Source organism: Pollicipes pollicipes, unplaced genomic scaffold (assembly GCF_011947565.3).
Source record: "Pollicipes pollicipes isolate AB1234 unplaced genomic scaffold, Ppol_2.1 Scaffold_7261;HRSCAF=8764_pilon_pilon_pilon, whole genome shotgun sequence".
In the NCBI taxonomy this organism is placed as follows: Eukaryota; Metazoa; Arthropoda; class Thecostraca; order Pollicipedomorpha; family Pollicipedidae; genus Pollicipes; species Pollicipes pollicipes.
In genome coordinates this window covers 42,790,968-42,808,837 of record NW_023597054.1, presented here as the reverse complement: position 1 = coordinate 42,808,837, position 17,870 = coordinate 42,790,968, and the positions used below count along the sequence as shown (strand labels likewise).

The following is a 17,870-nucleotide window of genomic DNA, read 5'->3' as shown; positions in this document are numbered from 1 at the left end:
TAGTCAGAACCGAATCTCGCTCGGCAATGACCGGGAGCACTTCACTGTGATCGTAGGATCCTACACGCTGGTTAGCCAGCGCTTCAGGGAAGTGACAGTGCTCTATGTTAAAAGCGTTACTTATTTCGTGATCGTCGGCGTTCATAGGAAATATATCCATACGCAATTTAGCATTATGTTTCACAACAGCTACAGGTTTAAGCATGATTGTGAGGCACTGTGAGCGGAGCTGGGTTGAGTTCACAAAAAATTATCTCCCGTCTGAGGCAGTGTGCTATTGGAGTACGTCAACGAAATTAGGGTAATCGGTGAAATTCATAAAAACTTAACAGAAGCAAAATTTCTTCGTCAATTTGTTAACTTTTTGAATTATTTTCGGTCCCGGATTTGCATCCGCTAAACCTCCAGCTAGTGATGTAGATCCTACGCTGGGCTATAAATATGTGTGCACCTCACAACCGTGCTATCGTCCAGAAAGGTTATAAACTATGGTTAAGGATTGGCTGCGGTTTGGGTTTGAAATCTTGTGGTGGGTGGATTCTGATTCTGATTCGATATTCAAATAAACTACACTGGATTCGAAAATTTGAGCCTTTTTATAACAATTTAAAACATAAATGTAGTAACATTCCTTTTTTAACCCGATTTTATTGGCTACAGTCTAACTCGCCCAATGCGTTTGTCAAGGGTACATTTCTAACTGGGCCAGAGGAAAAAGAAGAGGCGTGGTGCCAGCCCGTGTTGGTGTCGAAGTTTTGGTTTCTGACTAGACAAAGGCCAAGTGTTATACGTCTTCATACGTCTAGTAGAAGTCTATGGCAATGTATAAAGCAAGGTGGGCGTGGTGCCGCACAATTTGTCCCGCATACTGCTGTATACGCAACACAGATACCTGGCCCACCAAAGGCTTGTTACTGGGCTGCGAGGGGAATCGTTGCAGAGGAAGCCTTTGGTACACGGGGATATATTTCAATCGACGGTGGCTGGTCCCATTCACCATTGTTCATTCGCCGGGCTGAGTTTCAAAACGTTCGCGTCCGGGGAATTCGGTACATAAGACGCGCATTGGAGATGGAGTTGGCGCGTTCGTGTTGGTGCGCGTTGGCGAGGGGATGGGGCGTCAAATCCGCGCCGCCCCCTAAAACCTCACAAGCTGTCAGGGCTAGTGAAACAAAACTTGCAGAGCATGAACTTGAGGCACGAAGCTCACAGGGCATAATATGCGCGCAATGTCCAGTTGAAGCCTCGAACATGTCACGATGGGTCTTTTGGATATCTGTATATGTTTCGGGATTCGATAATCTTTTTAAGTGTTGAGATCTTAACTTGCAGGGTTTGAATGTTCGTTGTCAAGGCTGGAGCATTCGCTAGATCTGGACCTATTCAAGCTATTCGAATGCTTTGAATCCGAACCCTCAGCTCTATTATAGGTGCGCTCGCTCTCGAGCTCTCCGCTCTAGTTCATGCACACTTATTTTGTCACTTCCTGAACAGCCTTCATATCGTCGTGGCTCCAGCACCATCTGGCCTCCACCGCCATCTGGCCTTCACTGAACGCATGGGAATATTGCAGACAACATCCATCTGCAGCTCCCTACCGTCAGTGATGTGAGAGATTCAGAACTGGCCCATGAACAGATTTATGAAAATTTTGTTTCACTTAGTAAAGAAAACATTTTGCTGACAAAAAATACGCATACAAAACCTCAGACACATGCACCAGGCTACATACATCACATCAGAAAATTACCGTCGCTGTTATCGCGTTCTGAGTGTCAGGCAGGCAGCTGAGCAGCTGGTCCATATCGCTGTCGTGCTCGTCTCGTCATAACCGTCGCTTTTAAGACGTTCTGAGTGTCAGGCAGGCAGCTGAGCTGGTCTATATCACTGTCGCGCTCGTCTCGTCATAACCGTCGCTGTCATGACGTTCTGCGTGTCAGGCAGGTAGCTCAGCAACTGGTCCATACCACTGTCGTTCTCGCCTCGCTCAGGGCGTCCGCACCGCTACATCTCCAACAAGCTTTTCTTGGAAAATTTGCGAATTTGCGTTACCGTATTGACACAGATACCAACAGAAGATTACCAATATAGACAGCTCAGGACAGCTGACATATAATACCGCGGTCGGAAGTCATTAGTAAAGGAAGTAACCATCAAGTGAAAAAATGGATGCCTGTAATTACGAGGGTGCCTGGTTGCTTCATGACACAGACAGAATGATAATCATTTTCCTGAAACTTCCTTGGAGGTACTTCAAGCTGCTTATTGTTTTTAGGCTCAATGTTAAGCAAAAAGTTTTGAGGTAACAAGATTTCACGCCATTAATGATGAAATGTTGCCATTGAAATCAACTTGTCTTCACTGCAGTACCATGGATTTCGCCCAGGAGGTGCCAGGAGGCATACCTCACACCACCCCTCCCCCATACGTGCCAACAGAAATCTTATCAACACGCACCTTCGCTTCCCCATAACCCATGTCCCAAAGGCCCAATCTCTGACATCCCAACACGCTAAGAAGCCCCGCCCACCACCTGCCTAAGGGCAAGCGCTCCAAAGACGACTGAAATTTGCCTAAAATGTGAACGGTCTCAAAGTCAACGGGCGATAATTCATCGGGATTTCAAGAATCCGTTATTGTTTTGACGTCAACGAAAGCGCTAATCATTAGAGCGAATGTGATTAGTTGACTAACGCATTAATGGTTCAACGGATTCGTGCTCCTCTGACTGTGGGGCGCATATCAGTCCAAGGCGGTCCTTTACGGTGGAAGTCCACTACGAGCACCCGCCTGCCCATCATCCAAAAAGTCGGTGGCGCCGCAGCTGCGGGCGGATCTGCCCGCTGGTGTTCCGTCCATCAGCAGTTGACGCCAGCTGTGGTTTCCCAGTGACCGACCGTGAGCTGCGGCCTGTTGCTGACCAGAGTGGCGTCCGTTGTGTGAGCCGGCTTGTTATATTCGGCAGTTCGGCGCGCTCTGAATGCTCCCCCGTGCCTGATCGGTGCTGATGGTGCGCACACAATGCCTCGTTGGCCACACTGGGCGCCTCGTGACGGCCTCGGGCCGGTCAAGACGCCGCTCCCGCCGGCTTGACGACAGCGTCGCGCGGCCGCAGCTGCCGGCCCGCCGGGCAGGGAACGGCGGCGACGGATGCCGACAGCTGGATCAGCGGCCGGGCATGGTGACAGGTGCCATGCGCGTTCGTGTCTTGTCAACAGTGGGCCCAGGAAAGTTTTTTTTTTGAATTCGTGTAATGGCAGTACGTTTAAGTAAACGACTGATCGTGCAAAGAGCCCGGTCATCGTATTCGTTTGGTGAAACATGGCGCTCAGTATACTATAACCTTAGAACGTTTTTCCTGTGCCAACAACGCTAATTAGACGTGAAGTTAATTTTAAAATAACAACGGAGTTATATAAGCACCGGTAGTTGAAGACAGCAGCTCGCTCGTCTAGTGTACCTTTTCAGTCTGTTCAGATAAGCGCAATTGTCTACCTGCTTCTAATCGCCAACCAGCATGATCACCTAAAAGCAACACTGCTGGGAACTAAAGCGACCACTTCGACAGCGAGATTTCCAGGAATCATGCAGTGGGAGGGCTGAAGGCGATGACAGCAGCTGGGCTACCAGTCGCTGGAACCTGTTATCCGGACTAAGGCTCGCTCGCAGTGTCTCTCATGTGCGTCTGGTAATCTCGGTCTATCACCCACGTACGGCTTACTAGATTTCATTTAAACGGCCTGGCTGGTCTGATGAACGTCGTAATAATTTGTGAATTGGCATGACAGCCTGACATGGCTCTCATTCAGCCATGGCTGAATCGAATGTGCGCTTTTCAGTGTTTCCTAGACACCGAACTCCTGATCTCGAATATTGGTCGTTTGTTACATGTTATAAAAAGGCAATAACTATTGATGCTTTTGCTACATGGATATAAGATGTGTTGACCCCAGAGCGCAGAAATCGCAATAAGCTTTCATCTTAAGTGAGAACATTTTGATACGTTCTTTAGCCTGCATAGCTTAAAGAACTTTTCATGGATGAAGTTAACTCATATACTTTAATGCGTAGAAATCCTTGATCACGGCCGACAGTAAAGTCACTCGGTCACGGGAGTTCGTGGGGAACTATCAAAATATGGTGCAATGTCCAAATGCCTGTGACTGGTTGCATAATAGCCACTATCTTAGGTTACTGATGTGGTGAAATTTTGCCCGTATTTTATGAAGCTAATAAGGACATCAATTGTGCAAATTAAGCTCACGCTCGCGGGGCTGGAATAATGGGCTAGTTTCGAGTTAGCCCCAGGCCGTATTTCTGCATTAAAGGGCTTTGAATGTCCGTTGAAACAACGGAAGTGTTGTGTTATGTTTCGCAGATCACTCGGTGCAGCCTACAGCTCCGTCCCTCTTAAAGGGAATGCTTCACATTTAAAGGTATTGAAGCCAGCATCAGATGTGATGAAATAAGCTCACTTACAACATTGATACACTTTTTAAGTGGAAAGGAGTATTCAAGACAGCACAATTCTCTGTTTAGTAAATATGCTTGTCAATGCATCATGGTTTGATAACGTCATCGTACCTTGTACAACACTGATTGAGAGTCATTTGACGGCCGTTATATCAGGGAATCGCGCCCGCGAACGCCACATATGAACCAATCGATATTTATGTTTCTCTTGGCCTTAACCGTCGCATGGCTTAGGGAATGAAAGGATTTGAATGACGTTATTACGGCGTCACGAATGCCAAGGCAACTTTGAAATGCTCTCCCCGATATACCTTTTCCCATTTTCGCGGGCGTGTACCTCAGAAACTTAGGCTTAGGTCTTGAAAGGGCAGGATTGTGAACAGCACCGAAACTAAACCAGGGCTTAAGTCTTCAGAAGGGCAGGATTGTGAACAGCACCGAAAAGCCTTCAAGAGGGCTGCTTCAGTTCAAAACCCCATACAAATGTGGAACACTCCCTTTCAGACGTATTTTGAGCTAAACGCCCGAAAAGACGAGCAGCCTACTTCTGGGAGACTATTTCAAGGTCATCCAGGTACTCATAACGTCATGATAATACCATTCATATCCCGCCATTTCGTTGGCCATGTGGCGATCAAGACCAAGAAACTAGAATTGTCAAGTTGTTCAAATCTGGCGTTCCTGATTACTATCTCCAGATATGGCGGCCATTGATTGGCTCTCATTCCATGTCGTGCAAGGCATGATGACGTCATTAAACAATAAAGTATTGAGCAGTAATTTACTAACCAGAGAACCTTGTTATCTAGAGGAACCTCCTCAACTTAAAAGTGTGCCGATAGCCATACTTGAGCCTAATTAATCATATATAATGTTTGCTTCAATATCCTCAAATGTAGAGCATTCCCTCTAACCAGCCATCTCCCTCAAACCGCGCTGGTTGCAGCTGCTTCATGTTATAAATCGCAGCATCTCATCCTATTGTGTACGGCGACCTGAGTTATATAGGGGACAACTCTAGGCTGCTCTAGTACCAACGGCTCCGCTCTGCCTTTTCATGTAGCATGTGAAGTCTAAATGCCTGCTTATAGTCCCTTCAGCATAGGTTCATGGAGCTCAAGGCGGGTATGTCATAGACGGTTGGTGTAGCATGGCATGGCAGGCAAAAATAAGACCTTTATTTAATGCCCGTGTTTCATGTAACTTTCTGCCTCTGTTGCGTGATCTGGTCGACAACTTAGCCATTATTTGAAATGCCACGAGTTGCCATGCCACGTGCCCTGCCATTGCCACGAAATGCCATTTTCGCTTAGTCGCTTTCCCTTAAAGCGTCACGAATGGCGTTTCGTTGAATTCGGCGTATAATAACCCCTTGTTTGTGTATGTTTTTCTTTAAAAAGAGTGTTTTCAGCTTTCGTAGCATTATTGCACAAGCGTTTTTGCGCAAATCAGTGTGTTGCAAACATTACAGAATACACACGTTGAAAAGAGCACGGCAAATTAAATATATTACTCCCATAGCGGTGAGCAGGGCGCCAAAGAGAGTTCTCCCACACGAGTGACTCATCAAATCAAAATTCCGAGCTATTCAGAAGGATTTCCAAAAAGCTGGTATTATCTATCAAATCCGACGAGCCCAATCTAACAATAAGCGAAATCACAAAAAGGTGGCGTACTGCCTTTAACACGTGACCGGCTGGCTGATTGTATACCCTTCTCTCAATTTAAGAGAGTGAGAGACACCAAATTCACGATGTGGGTTGGCCTGTGTGTGAGCTTACTTGTGTCAAAATTTGATGTTCCCAGATCACTAACTTCGGGTCGGATAAGGTCGAACGAGGTGAAACTCAAGATTGGTGCCCCAGACAAAGAACAAAGTACCCAAATATTTCCATGCAGCCGCCTTGAACATAGATATCTGTTCTAAGCAAAATGTAATTATTGTTTATTAAGGGTCAGTGACCTTATATGACATATGGAAGGTCATGTTGATCATAATCCGAGGAGATTTTGTTTTTGTATATTGGTGTTTGTATTTGTATATATTTGCGATTGTGTATATTCGGATAAGTGTCAAGGATTACGCTAAAAATTATTCTCCTAAAACGAAATTTTGACCAGGTTCATTTTAGCTCAGTGACCTACTATGACATTAAAGAAGTCCATAGAAGGCTATGCTACGGTCCTGGTTGTTGATAAATTCAAAATGAGCACCAGAACTATGCCGCACTGCAGGCTTTCGAATAAAAAAGCAGGTTGGTTTAGACCTCTGTCTGACCTTCAAAACACACTCGAGGTGGATGGACTTTGTTGTAGTCCTAAATTCAATTGTGTTGTTGCCTAAGAAACTTATCTAAAATATCTAGGGGTCAGTCTAACATTCCGTTGTCGCGTCAGATTGAATAATTCCCTAGAAATAGCCTTCGCTGACAGCCACGGCCTGACTCACCTGTCATATGGCAGTGACCTTGCAAGGTAGATCTAATTTTACACACCAGGAGATCTGATATCCAATTTATTTCAGGTATGGCAGGGCGCCGTTCAGAAACTATTCGCTAAAAGCCTCCGCGGGATCAAATTACCCCCCCGCCCCCCGCCCCCCCCATTCCCCCATTTTGACGCGTATTAAGGTGGTACAAAGGTACGCAAACGCAAATTAGATATGTAAAGGGAGACAGTTAACATTGTTCCACCCCCATGAAAAGTGCGGGGTCATGTCCTACTTGCTCCCCCCTCCCCCCATTCAGCCAGCCCAGGTTCACGCCTGAGCTAGCTGAAAGCAGGGCCTAGCCCGAGCATAGTACATGGCCGGATGTGCATCACACAGCACATTCGGCCTGGTGATTGCCCACTGGTGGCTGTTTTATCGGTTTGTCTCAACATTACTGTTCGGTCCCATCGCCGTTTGTCTAAAATGGTATCGATAACAAATGTCCCAGAGGTTTAACGTGGTAAAATCGATAATGGCTGATCGTGAATGAATACACCGCAGTACCAGCGCGCATTTACAGCTGGCCTTCTCAGAAAACCAACGAAAAACACATACGTACATCACATATACATCCGCCGCCTGCCATCAAAGCGCGGCGCACCACGCGGAAGGCAATATCTGAAGCGGACTGCGCGAGGACTGTTGCCGAAAGACAGACGGGATTTAGTCGAACAGAGTGCGTACTACGCACGGACCACGCGCTGACTGCGATTGACAAACAAATGACCGTACCCTCGCGCACGGCACTGAACTGTGCCGCCCGTGTACTGTGCCGTCCAGAACTGTTCTGTGCACTTCCCAGTCAGAAGGCCCGCAAAGTCGTACGCTTGTGCTGTCGGCAACTGCTGGGAAGTCTCCGCCAGTGACCTGACTGGCGTCCGTGCGCACAGGCGTATGACCTTGACCTTGCGCTGTGCAGGTCAGGCGTCAGGCGTACGGGCGTATGACTTTGACTCATGACCGCGCGCCGCGGCACAGTGGCGCGCGGCTCGAGCATGGAGCGGAGGCGGTGCGGAGCGGCACAACGTCGGCCGCGCGGACGCAGTGAGGTCGTGCGGCTGCCGCGGCCGGCTGCGGGACGCCGACTGCCGCGGGCCGCTGGACGGCCGGCGGCGCGCCGGGCCAGCCGGCCAGCCGACTGCGGCGTCGCGAAGAGCCCCTCCCCGCGCACATCGATCTTATCTGGTGAACGGCCGGCGCGCGCGCTCCGGTTGCCGCCGCCGCCGCCGGTGCCTCAGTCGCCGGCCACGTCCTGTGGTTACACGTGCCCCGATGACGGCGTCATCCGGCGTCCTGCAGCATGTCATCATCAACTACCGCTGGGTGTTCGTCTGCTTCTTCCTGCTGCCCGTTTCGGTGCTGTACGATGCTTGGATGTACGCGAGGAACTGGATCATATTCCGGCTATCCAGTGCTCCCAAAAATCATGACAGCAAAGTTCGCCACATACGAATGCAGGTTAGAGCATATTTCAGGGCTACATCGTAGGTCGGGAGCGCAGCAGGTGTTTTGTCACTGTCCCAGCCAATTGTCTTGAGAACCAGCTGATGGCGTTCAAGGTCGTATCGACCTCCTTTTTGGTGCGCCTCCGATTCATGATGGTCAGGTGGGTGGCAGCAGGTGGATGCGGATAAGAAAAATGGAGTGATCATGACTGAGCAAGGTATATTCTTGCTTGTACTTATAAAAATAGCACTGCATAAAAAGCCACGGCTTTGTTCTGAATTTTGCTTATTTATAAAATACGTTCTCTTGCATTTCTTCAGGTTTGTAAAAAGGCTTGTTTTGCTACTTTACTGCTTGCACTGCTAAGAGTCCTGGTTTGCGTGCGCAAAAACCGAGTTTAGTCTGGATGGTAATTCCATATATTCAAGTCATTTATCAAACACTTTTATAGGAGTAAAACCTTTTAGAAGCTTTTTGTAGAAATGTAGAATCTCATATCGTTCTCGACGTCCTTAAGCTAAAATGTTCCTCCAAATTATGGAAATAATTTGCAACGTGACTGAATCGTACCCTGCTAGTCAACTCGAACGTTTACCTTGTTATCCAGCCACGGTTTTTGGAAGCATCGTAGCATGTTATAAGGATCATTTCTCGGAACAAGTGCTCTTGGAAATGGCCAGTGCCTTGTGCCAATGGCCTTAATTTAACTAACCTTCTCACGCAGTGTTAAATTTATTCAGAACTTTTAGCCTCCTGTTGTATACCATTTTGAAGACATTGCACTAATTTACCTTGCTACCTATCTGATTTTATATTCTTAATTGCACCAACTGACCTCACTACTCTTTCCAGTTGCACAGCATGGTACATATCTGAGGCTGTGAGCTGAGTTTGCCTTTTAAGTCACGGCTATAGACTGCTGTTGACGTAGCCGCAGGCACTGGAAGTCGCCCCTCACATCTTTAAACGTAAACCTCCGCGGTTGCCGACCCCTTGACTCGGACCTCCGCGGGTCTAGTCGACGGTTGAGCCGTGTTGCTCGTAGTGTCGAGGACGTTTAGATTTTTAAGTGTCGCTCTCAATCCTACCGCGGCAATTCAACGCGCGAGATCTCTCGCACTGAATCAGCTGACGGATTCGGGGTTGATGAATGTATCGAATTGGTGTGGATGGGGAAATCCCTAAAGCGTGTGGGTAGGGATAAGAATGCATCAAAAATGCCCCACGAGAACAGAAGTATGTAAAGGCAAAATGTATGTAAGTATGTAAAAACCAATTTAAATTAAAAAATAACCAAATAATCTCGTTCATGATGCAGGCTTTATATTCGGTACAAAATGTGATTCCTTTTAATGGGCTGATTAGTGAGGAAATGATTTTCCTCAGATGGCCTGGGCTTTATATGTTTAAGCAAAAAAGGCCTTCAGTTCATGGTATTTCGGCATTATTGAGCTTGGAGTTCCTTTCGTGAGTTGTTTCCCTCAATATGCGGGGAATTAATGCTCAAACGCCGTTAACGAGCAACCGTCGGCAATGTTGATAACAATCAAACTTTTACTGTATACCTAAACAGTCAATTGAGTTCATGCTGGCTCTATAACGTCATTCAATAACTATCTCTTGGTGTATTGAAGGTCGGCAACCTAGCATCAGTACGTCCAACTCATAGGGCTGGACTTGATTGGATTCGCGATGCATGAAGAAAACGGGTTGATGGATGGTGGCATTGGGCAGGATTCGGCACGGTCCGGCTGTCAAGGTTTCGAGAAGCTGATATTTTGCAACCACTGACTGCAGATCCACGCAGCTTTCAACAGTAGGGGCGGGTTTTTTAAATGCTATGAAATTTAAACCGTTCTACATTTTCGTACGAGATGTTCGTTCCGGATTGATTTTTCAGCAACACGGAGACTTAAACGGGGCTCGCCCTTACTCATTCTTTGAACAAAAGCAGCCTAAAAAATTTTGATCGCAAAAAACGTACTCAACGGTGGGGGGGATCAGGGTCAGATCTTAACAGCCTGGCGTTCCAATGACACGAGACCGACGCACTTTAACGGAAGAGAGGACAAACAATAGCAGTGACAATAGTGAGAATCCATGTATGCAGCCGATCACGATCTCTTGAGCGTAAACCATGGAATCGCCTGTTCTTAATCATTGTTAGGGACTGCCATCAAATCTCATTTAGCAAAACAAACCAAGGTGTGAAACCAAATGTGTGGTGCGAGCGAATATATCGTGTGTAAATCATGGCGCGAGCCATACGTACGGCCCATGGTTGCACCAGCAGGTAATCCGGAAACGGCTAGTGTCTTCGTTTCCAAAACCTATCTTGAATACAACACCCCGTGGTCGTAACCGAGAGAGATTTGGCTTTCAAACTCTGTGGGCGTTTGATCTGGTTTACTATGACCTTTACTCAGCCAAAACACCTTTGGTTTTTGCATCGTTGCTGCCAACAAAACCGGAAATAAATTCCGTTATTGATTTAACCCAGTTCTGAAGCTAGCCTGAAGGCTTTTTCGAGCTGGGATATTATGCCTGTGTTAGGCTGCCTTTTATTCAGCTGCTCAAGCTCTGAGGAGCTACGTTTGCCAGAGCGCTTTACAGTTTAAATAGTGTTCCACATTTGCACGGGATTTTGAACTGAAATAGCCATCTTGAAGATAATTTGATGCACTTCAGAGATAAGCTCTTCTTAAGGCCTAAACCCTTCTGGTTTCTGAGATATACGTCAGCCAAGACGTGCGGACTATTTCGGGAAGACTGTTCCAAGGCCATCCGGGCAGTCATGACATAGTAACGTCATTCAAATCCTGTTATTCTATTAGCCATGTGGTGATCAAGACAAAAAAGCAGTTGTCTAGTCGTTCACATTTGGCGTTCGTGAGCACGATTTCCAGACATAGCGGCCATCAGTCCGCTCTCAAGTAATGTTGTGCAAGGTGCGATGACCTAATCAATGACATATTGAGGAGCATTTTTATTTAACAGAGAAGTGGTGCTGCCTGACGCGGTCTTTTCCACTTAAAACCATACCAATAGCTATAAGTGAGCTTATTTCATTATATCTGTTGGTGGGTTCGATGTATTCAAATGTGGAACATTCCTTTCAACGATATCTTTTACCTGATAGTGAGGGAAGCTTTGGTCCACTCACCAGGATTCGAACCTTGTCCATCGAGTGGCGGTCCAGTATGCTCACCATTATACCACAGGGGTCTGCGATCTGCCGGTCCGGTATGCCCACCATTATACCACAGGGGCCTGCGATCTGCCCGTCCAGTATGCTCACCAGTATACCACAGGGGCCTGCGATCTGCTGGTCCAGTATGCTCACCATTATACCACAGGGACCTGCGATCTGTCGGTCCAGTATGCTCACCATTATACCACGGGGGCCTGCGATCTGCCGCCTGGTGCTGGTTATGATGCTGTAGATGTCACTGATGGGTAAGTTTACGGTTTCTTTCAGTTTTTGAAAATTAGGTTTGTGTAAGGCTGTTTTTAATTCAACTATTCCAGACTCGATGCCACCATGCTGCAAAGTCCCCGTGAAGCGATCCTGGTTCAGCTGGCATCAGCTGACATGAGCCGAAGGCAAATTTGCGTATCATGGCGTGCAGGGACAGAAAACCCAAACACATCGGAAAATGTTCAAGGGAACACGGTATGCGGGTTGTATATCTGCTTTCATTGCCCGCGCGTCTAAAGCAACGGCATTCAATCTGTCCACGGGGTGGTCAACGGTGGCATCACATTTAATGCATCCACTGGGACCAACATACGGAAACTTTGATGACTGATATCCTCAACACGTTAAACATTCGCACCGAACGGAAACAGCGTTGTCCGTCAGTATGTCCCTTATCAGAGCCGGCTGGCAGTGGCCCTGTTTACATTAGAAAATAAATGGTTGCCAGATTGGAACAAAAGTGTGCCAATGATTGCGATCTCGGTAATTCTCTTGCACAAGTGTGAGAAATCATCCAGATTTGTGCAAGAGTGCGTTTGTGCATTTTACTTTACAACCAGGCTATGCAGCTGATTGCAATAACTTAAACATCTTGTGTTATATATCTATGTATGGAGAATATGGTAGCTTGGAACGAGCCTGTGCCAAGCTACCATATTCCATATGGTAGCCTAACCGTCCCGGGCTGAACAGCCTCGCTGCCACATAGCCATTTTTATCGGCTTTGATCTTTGAAAGCTCTTCGCTGATTGGTCAGGTTTAGTTTCTGCTGCCAGGAGGATGCTGGAAGCTGCGTGTGTACGAAATTTAAGGCGCAAAAGCACCACGTGTAGGGTGACGCCGGCTATTACTTTGCTGCCGTTGGTGTTGTGCGTCGTATTATTGCTATTACTTTGCTGCTGTTGGTGTTGTGTGTCGTATTATTGCTCAAGTTGTAGACGAGAACACGAAATTGGCGATGATTTCCCAGAAAACAGGTAAGGTTTCGATAATAGGTACTTCAGTGCGATAACAAAGCGCTGCACAGCTGTACTCGAGGTACTGATTCCGCGGCGGAAAACACGGCGAAGGTCTCAGCGGCATTCTCCGGACGTGGCGCAGCTCCCTGCCAGCGGGGCCGGGACGAGATGGGGGTCTGGATCGACCCACCGCCGCGGCAGAGGTCATGCGGCCCAAACCGGGTGCGGCGGGCTGGTCCAGTCACGTGACCACTGCGGAAGGCTCTGCAGCCGGCGGCGCTGTCGATCAGCTGCTTGGTGGGTGGGAGATCAGTTTGCCTACGTTATCTTGCCGCGGGATGATGGGGTACTTACAAAAACGGCGCGCTATCGTTGAAGGAGCGGCGTTGGCCAACGCTTTATTCAGTGATGTTCTACTTGACAGGCACGTGCCAACCAATTATGTTGTACTGCAAACTACCTACTCGCTTCAAATAGCTTTGTTAAGCGAAACTTTTGTAAAATCATTAGTGTTGATAGCGTTCTATTCTCGATAGAGCGCACAAAGACTACTATGAATGCGTGTTTGTCGATGCTCTTTCTCGGTGGTTGACCACGCTCAGAATACCGAGAAAGTGTATTGGCATGTTATTGTCCCGACAGTCTAACGTTTCATTCATTCTGTGCACATCAGTGTACAGAATGCGGGAGATGTTGCAATTATTTCTTACACAAGTTTAGTTATTAGCAGATGGGTGCTATCATCATTTTCTCGCATCGATTGTTTCCCATTTATGTAGCACTCAGGATAATGACACCACAGTTCCTTACATACAGTACAGACATCTGGGACTTCCTATGAATGGTCGCAGACAGAGCAACACAATATTCGGTAGAGACTTATTGCAACGCAGCATTAAAAGAAGACATGACAAGAAATCGCTACTGGGCAGTTCATTGTTGCCATTCTTCAAGTTTTCATTCCCTAACGCACATGCATTTGAAGAAACCTACACAAACCATGGGTTACTGCTGAACTTGAACGCCACATGAACAAAAGAGACAGGCTGTTTCAAACAACACGAAAACAAAACACAACTTCACACTGGGAAAGATGGATAGGGTGAACGAATGCAATAACCGACTTGAACAGACGACTTGAAGACGCACACATACACGAAGAAGTGAACAGACTTCTTAAGTGCAAGAAAATTCATCACTCATATCAAAATGCTTTAATAAAACGATCGGCAAAAGAGAAAAAGATGTGACACATCCGCCAATTGGGCATGATGAACTGCCAGTGACAGATGCAGAAGACAAAGGGGCCTTACTAAATAGTTTTTTGCGGGACAAGTAACTTTTGATATATGCAACCCACATATTCCACATATTCCTATCAACATTCTTGAACTGCCTCTCCTGGAAAATATTCGTCTGAATGAGATGAAGTACTAAAGATATTAATCTGACCAAACCTAATGAACTTTGAAAGTCCCTACAACATATCCAGCAAATTTGTGAGACTAAAAACGCCCTTGAATTGTCAGCCTCTGGCTGATCTTTTCAACAAAGATCTGCAGTTAGGCTTACTATTTCCTAAGATTTGGGAAGTGCGATAAAGGAAAGCTCTATCTCAGATGCCAGAATCGAATCTCTTCATCAACTTCCTTTCCAGGCTTTGAAAGCGTCTGAAGAACGTGGTTTCCAAACGGATTTATTAACATCTGATGGCAAACGAATTGTTATCAGAAACAGAGCGGACTAAGCCAGGGCACTTAGCTCATTTTATTCATAACTTGTATTAGGCTCTAGATGAAAAAATTGCTAAAATTTACATTCACATTTATGCATGTTTTGAAAAAATGTAAGACACAAGCACGTCTTGCAAGCGAAGACACTAATGTTGCATTTCTGGTGACACGTGCGATTGGTTAAGTAATACTTGTTGACAAAAATCAAATTGTAAGAGCAGACAATATCTTATCTACGTCTAAATCGTTAAACTCCGGTTGCCGACAAGAGTCAGTGCCCACACGCATATGTGATACCTTACAACAGCAAAGCTATTGCATAACGTAAATTTAGCACCAACTGATTACGACCAAACTTGCGTGCGTTCGCCAGAAATGCAGCCTCTGTCATTAGTGCTTGACGCTTCGCCGCAGTTACGGAAACATAACAACTATTTGGACTCCTGTGCATTATTTTAGTCATCAGAAAGAAGCAGCTTCTTTTTGGCGCTTGCTTGATGTGGCATGACAGGCTCTCAAGGCGACACCGACTTCAGGTAGATTTGTCTCAGGATTTCATCATGTCCACCGATAACGAGATGAGATATGTTTGTGACGACAGTTTTCCGCAGCAATCTCTTCAGCCATGCTGCGTGTTAGTCTTCTACTGTTGCGTTTGTCATTTGTTATCTCCCATCGATGTTGATTAAATTACCATTCATCGATCGACCCACATGCGCTCACCTGGATATCACCGACAAAGCTTCCGGGGCCCGCTGCATTGATCCTAACGATGGAGACAGTGGGATATGAGCTTTACGCCCGGGATCATAACCCGTCCTTCCCATAAGGAAGTTCGATATGCCATCATATTCATCCCAGCCTCGTCCATCAACGGCCTCGAATACATCGCTGAAGCATTGTCTTGTTTCCTGCTAACTTATTGCTTCGTTTCTTCTTAGGTATTGACCATCCTGCATACTTTGGAAGCACGGTGATAAGTATCAGGATGCCAAGAGCGCTTGAGAAGCACTCGCCTGCGATATCCTGCATTGAGACTTAGGCTTTTAGGACGTTTATTGCCTGCTTTAAAGGAGTATGCCACCTTGTTGTACTTTTCACTTCTTTTAGATCAGATGCGTTTGATTAGATCAGTAATACCAGGTTTCTCGAAATTCTGCTAAATAGCGTAGAATTTTCATTTGAAGTAGCCGGTCCTGCGGGCGAAATCTCAATGGACTCCCTGCTCAGAGCTATTCCGGTGATGCTTTTCAGTTGTTTTTTCTCTTTCCAACGTGTGTTATGAAATATGTTTAACATAATAATTTCTCAAAATGTCGGCGTAACAAACACTACAAAAGTTTGAAACAATTTTTTTGGGGAGAAAGCTGGGCAAATATGAAGCTATTACACTGCGAATCCGACGAAACTTTACCTCATATCTCTGGTTTTCATCTACGGCGTTTACCATAGTGGCTATTTTCGAAGCACACCTTGGCTTTGGGGGCAGAGTATGACATGGTCTATAGCGATACACTGGCTCAAACTTCAACCAATGCGGTTCTCGGTGACTCGCTCTTGCCGCTCACTGCGCTAATCACGAACGCTCATTTGTACTGATATCATTCATACCAGTGAAGGTGCCACTTTTAAGCGCGCAGGCCCACAATGTGCGGGTTAAACCGGCCCCAAAACGGTACCTCTAACCCAAAACAGATGACCGCGGCCCTCAGCAGATTCCGCCGTCGTCATGACAGCGGCAGAATTAGAGAGTAGACGGCAGTTGTCGCGGTCGCGACGACTGCAGCTGTCGCATATTCGGGATACACTTTGGGGCTACTGAGAAAGAAAGAAGTGTAGCATGGTCATAAAACGTTTACAGCGTAATTTGGACCGAAACATGATGGAAATTTATATTCTTATTATATATTGATGGTGCTTTTGTGGCACCTCCCAGTGCTGTTATTAGACGTAATTGCCCCGGAGGTTTCACCGAGTGTGTTTTTAAAGCATGCCCCAAAGGTTGGGCACTCCCCTTAAGTCTCTCCCATTTGCTGGAGATGAATCTCGGTATTGCTTCACTCATATCGCGTGCTCGCTTATTAAAAATGACAGCCATGTCTCGACGCCAACTCTAAATGTTGCTACGGTTGGTTGTTCCAGACCTGTGGTCTGAAAAATTAATGTCTATGCCTGTTGTGGTCATGATGAGATCATCTACGCTACGTGTTTTTGTAACAAAAACGATATTAAACTCGCGCATTACCTTGCAAATTAGAGCAGGCAAAACGGTAAATTTTTCATTGTTTTGGGCTGAAAGATAAGTAATTTTTTATCAATGAGTTTTTTCAATTAGGGCAATATGCATCTAACCAACGACGAGCAAGTGCGCTCTACATTGTATACATTTATGGGGCCTTTTACTTTGGGTTCCTAAATTGAAGACAAAGTGCAACTTAATGAAATCAGGGCTGTGCCCGCGTCATAAAATGTGCCTGCATGTACGCCGTCGTCTATTCGTATGTAAATATCGGTGTTATGGCTGCTTGTGCAATGACTCTGACGCCTCCCGGACATCATTTGTACACAATATTGGCCAGGCGACATTTTTCACACGACGCGACCCAATAATGATAACATACAAACGCATACAATCAGTTATCCACATTTCTTTTTCAGATTGTCGGTGACCAGTGTCAGTGCATTTTCATTTACCTCTGTTTTCTATTGCAATATGGTATTTATCCGAATCCCAGATAAATGAATCTGTTTTTAAAACTTTTTGCTAAATATCTAATCCGAGCCTTTTGAATGTGTGGATTTCTGGGATCGCGCCTCACACTGAGCAGTGCTTGTTGTGTTAGCACTGCACCCTACAATCCGATCGCGCAATTCCAAAGCAACAGCTGGATTTGGGAGCAAAAGTTTTACGTGCCGTTATGTCCGGCACGGTCCGTCCCGCCCTTTGACGTCAACTGACCTGCAGCGGGGCTGCCGCCGCCGGCCGCAGGCCATATCTGTCAAGGACAAATAGCGAGCGCCCGAAGCGACTCGAACCCACCCCGCCACGGGTGGATGGATCGGAAGGCAGGCGCTCTAACCAGCTGAGTCATCGGGACGGACCGAATTTTCACGGTCCTAATCGTACTAATTGTACCTGCAGTTTTGTCAGTCAAATAGAATTCTGCACTTGAGCTGGTGTGTGTACAGTACACACACCATGCACATGAGCACGATCATATGGTGTGTGATCGTGCTCGCTTGGAGCAGGTGTTTGCAGCCAAGGGGGCGTTGACTTCATATGGCCTCCT

At 46.5% G+C, this 17,870-nt stretch overlaps 1 pseudogene; it reads left to right on the top strand.

Moving 5' to 3' along the window:
- The first annotated feature begins 8,214 nt into the window (after positions 1-8,214).
- Positions 8,215-17,870, top strand: part of LOC119111467 (delta(24)-sterol reductase-like) — a 35,423-nt pseudogene continuing 25,767 nt past the window's right edge.